General features: G+C 36.8%; 1 long non-coding RNA gene across 1 annotated transcript; it reads left to right on the top strand.

Annotated features, from left to right (window-relative positions):
• Positions 1 to 3176: 3176 nt before the first annotated feature.
• Positions 3177 to 4373, top strand: LOC9271969 (uncharacterized). The gene is made up of 3 exons (XR_001545116.3): positions 3177 to 3448; positions 3558 to 3629; positions 3964 to 4373. It is a non-coding gene; the product is annotated as an uncharacterized lncRNA (long non-coding RNA).
• The last annotated feature ends 330 nt before the right edge of the window (positions 4374 to 4703 follow it).

Raw genomic sequence — 4703 nt, 5'->3', positions numbered from 1 at the left:
ATGTTTTTATAATTTTTGGCGATGTAAAAAATTATGTTTTTATAGAGTGCAATGTAATTTACTTTCATATGTGCAATATTTATGGTACTTTACTAAATTGTCATCACATTTGATCAACTACAATTTACGTTGTACTATTCATCTGTTTTCTCCTTTTTTTTCCCTTATTGACAGGTTGTGGAGGTTCACAACGAACAGAATACAAGAAATTTTGGTAATCATTTGAGGACTTTCATGGGGTATGAATTGTGTGCTATAATAAATTAAATTGTTGCATATGTGATGTTGTAAATTGTTGCTTTGTGATGGATCTGTGATATGTGATGCATCTGTGATGTTGGGCAGTTGGGGAATATGTGATATGGAGGGGGGGGTGACTGGCACCTGTGATGTTTCTGTTTTTCAGAGGGCATGGCTAGCAATTCCTGAGGCTAGCCAATATTTAGCATTTATTTTTTTTCTGGAATTAACTCATCAGTGACGGTTCGGAAGAAACATCCGTCACAGGTAACCTCACCTCTGACGGACTCGCAAACGTCGGACCGTCACAGGTGACCCACCTGTGACGGGCCTTTACTTTCGGGCCTGTCACAGGTGGGTCACCCTGTGACGGCTACTATATACCGGAGATCATCACCTCTGACGGGCCTTTATTTAGGGGCTCGTCAGAGATGAGACACCTGTGACGGGTCCTAATAAGCCCTAGTCTAGCTTAGAACAACACCTCTGATGGCCTTCTATTAACTTGCCCGTCAGAGGTGGATGTCACCACTGACGGCCGGCCACCCGTCAAAGGTGACTGGACTTACCAGTGACCACTGATCACTGACCAAGCCCAAAACCGTCAAAGGTGAGGGTTTGGGCCCGTCACAGGTGACTTTGACCAGTGTAGTGATAGTTAAATGTTCTTTTTCTTAAAATGGATTTACTATGACTGCATCTTTGATAATCTTTCTAATGGAACTATGATTAATGAAAAACGAATTAATTCAATTCCTACACTATTTATCACTGCTTGGAGCATAGTATGCATGTTCGTCAAACAATAAAAATATATATTTCAACCTAGTTGTGTACATGTAAACCTCGACATAATAATTACCAAGTTTTTTTCTTCTAATCCGAGATATTAAGTATATATCAATTTTTTTTTTGAATCGTTAAAGTTATCAAATGTTGTTTATAACTTAGCTTACTCACATCCTTGAAGAAGTATATATACATCTTCGCTAAGTGAGGTTGAAAATAAATCCGTTGAATCAATTAGTACAAAAGTGTACCATCATATCGATGACATCAAGACTTCTCTAGTGCTTTGAAAGTATAGAGCAATATGTGTATACATCTGATTGACAGTCAAGAGGGTAGATATCTCTTGAGAATAAATAACTTGTGAATTTTCGGTACTACTCCCACTTGTTAGATTAGTATCGGTAACAATATCCTAAAGAGAGGTAGGTCTCAAATGATATATATGGAAGTATATATCTCTTCAAATAAGAGATAAAACCTATTTTAACATTTATCGAATAAATAATTGTTACTTGCATGTTCTATTATAGAAATTGACGTACCATTTTTATTTACCATCAAACATACAGGACGCACTATAGTCAATGGGTGATGGATATATATATAATCCATGTGTAGTTACAAAAGAGAAAGAAGTAATTAATGAGCTAACTTATACTAATGCATGCATGAAATAGGGAGAAGCCTGTTTTAATTAACAAACGAAGAAGAGCCGCGAACCTGATTAGCTTGCTAATTAATTAAACTGATAAGCTGATGGAGATTAACGTCAACTTCTGATTTAATTTTACAAACTTGATCTGTCCACGTACCCTTCCGTGATCATCTCTTTCTTTAAGAAACCTTCTATGCATGATCACCCTGTCAGTGCGCTCCGATCCATAATCTGCTTTTTTATGGTTGCATGGCCATGTCCTTAGGTTCTGCAGAAGCACCGTTTACATGCATGCACATGCACTTCTGATAGACGCAAATAGCGGCGAAGGTAGATTTGTTGAGGACCTTGTTCTAAGACAAAAGATGAATATATAAAGGAAGGCTAATTAGGTCAATAAAATAAACATGACACTGTTTACCTGTCGTACGTTCAAATAGAATTGTAGAAAGATTGATTGAAGGGCTGCTGGCGAGAATCACGTTATAGTTGTGATAAAATCCATGGCGATGATGATTAATTAACTGGAGCGTCTTCCATCGCGGAGGCAAAGATAGATCGATCTGCTCGTGTTCTCCATCAGATCAATCTACTCGATCATGTTCTCCATCTACGTTCCGTCCCCATGACTGGTGAACAGATCAGTTACAACAAACGATGGGATACCATGGCACATAGTAGACGGGCTTTTAAGTGGCCCATAAAATTACACGCTCATTGGCTTCAATGATCAACTGTTGCAACAATACGATCTATTTGATCAATGGCTAGATCTTTCTGGTTAACGTGAGAGCTCGAAAAAAGTGCCCGATTAGTATAGGTATTATACTATGTATACTAGAAGTATAGGAATAGATTTTCTTTCTCTTTTCTTTCCACTTAGCTTAGATGATATATCATGAGAATGAGAAGTTAATGCTTGTGTGTCACTTTACCCTTGGATTATCTTAACCCCTGCTTAGAATATGATTATCACAAGTAATATATAAATTATTAGTCAAGTTCTCTCTACATGATCTTCCCACGGGATAAAATAAATACGATACCCTTGGAATACTCTCGGGTGAAATGATACAATAGTATATCCGTGCGCTTGCGGATGAACTCTGTAACCATAATATACCAAAAGTATTTCTGTGCCATTGCTGGGAATTATATTTCCAGTAATGTCGTTAAGAAATACCAACAGTTGTGATGACCTTCGGCTTGAAGAGTGCTGGAGCTACATATCCAAGAGCCATGAATTATATATTCCACGATCTGATCGGCTCGTTGGTTGAAGTTTATATTGATGATGTCATATTGGGATCGATCGGCTGCCTTGAATAAATAAAATAAAGCTAAATCTACTCGATCGGCTGTGGATGTCAACAGCATATAATCATTATGTCGATGTATATTTAAACTAAGTGATTGGGATAGATCAGTCGCCATATCGAGACAATATGAATCACTTAAGTCGAAATATGCACTAACATGATGAGGTTCAAAGTCTAATTGTTCCAATCAACGATCATGATAGTTAATTTGAATTTAATGGAGTACTATAGTTTGAAATGATACTATACCGTTGCATTCAGTCTTGTAGTAGTTGTTATGTTCTGTATATAACATCATAATATGCAGGTTCACAGATATATGTTCATGACACTTAGATTTGTGATTTTTTTTTTGTATTTAAGCAGGATAACTTATATTGTGTTGGATTCCAAAATGGTGGATTACAATCAAAGGATGGGAAGGGTATGGTGCTTTTGGGAGGTTTGTCTTGCTCAGCACATGCAAATCCTTTACTCAATGTTATATATCTGATGTTTTTTTAGAACTGTTATATATATGATGTTCGTGCTATTACCTGTTTTTTTTCCAGATCTGGTCCTTTCAAATAAGTTAGTTGTCTATGACCTGGAAAATCAAGTCATTGGCTGGACTGAGTACAACTGTAAGTTTAACACATTCAAATTTGATTGTTATGAGTTCATTCCATAGTACTTTACATGTTTAGTCTATTGTTCTTGCTAATGTCTTGACAATCCGAAAATATATGGCACCAAAGTTGGATTGAGTTTCACTTCATAAGGAAAATGGGACGCTGGAACCATGTTATACTAAGCGTTGTTCAGTAAAAGAGCTTTGCATGTTGCACGCATTGCGTGCTCCAAGTTCTGAACATCTTAGTCATGGGATGGAATATGCAACTTTTAGCTACAAACATATTCTGGGATGGATGAAGTACCTAACTTGTGTGTCATAATTGGCTTGTCCGCTCTTTGCAGGTTCCTCTAGCATTAAAATTAAGGATGAACAGACAGGGGCAACATACACTGTTGACGCTCACAACATCTCCTCAGGATGGAGGTTTCATTGGCAGAAGCATTTGGCTGTGTTGCTGGTAACAATGGTGTACAGCTATCTAATATTCTAACTCCGGTGTATGACACGGACTCTAGTGGAAATTCATTTGATTTAAATTCTTTTCACCAAAGAGGGAAAAAGGGTAGGGGTGTTTAGATGGTGTTCTCTGACCACTCGAGAGAACTGAAAAGGAAACATTGTACGCTACACAATGTACCCGAGTGTGTAGTGTAATGTAATGTAATGATGTGGTGACTGGTGAGAAAATACTATGGCTGAATGTGCTTTTGGGAGGTTCTAGGAATGATATCAGGCCCCCATCTTTTGAATATACTCTGATAATATGCCGTACAGCATATTAAGGAAAAAAATAATTTATATTTTTTTAGATAATGATAATTTATATGTAAAACTTTTATAAACTTGTACATAGCGATTTAAAAGCTAACTAGCAATAATTAAATCTAACTAGCAATAATCACGAGCTATGCTGCGCGCGTGCATAAGAGACTAACTATATTTGATAGCCAGCTAGTATTTTTTGTCACGAATATCTATAATCACACATATTTCGGTACTGAGCAAACCAAATTTTGTTCAAATTGTAATAACATAATGCGCTAAAAGATCAAGTTAATGTACAATGAGGCCTTGTAATAAT

The sequence above is a fragment of the Oryza sativa genome, chromosome 4, assembly GCF_034140825.1.
Source record: "Oryza sativa Japonica Group chromosome 4, ASM3414082v1".
NCBI lineage: Eukaryota > Viridiplantae > Streptophyta > Magnoliopsida > Poales > Poaceae > Oryza > Oryza sativa.
Note: the sequence above shows the minus strand (reverse complement) of the source record. Positions and strands in the feature narration are given on the sequence as shown.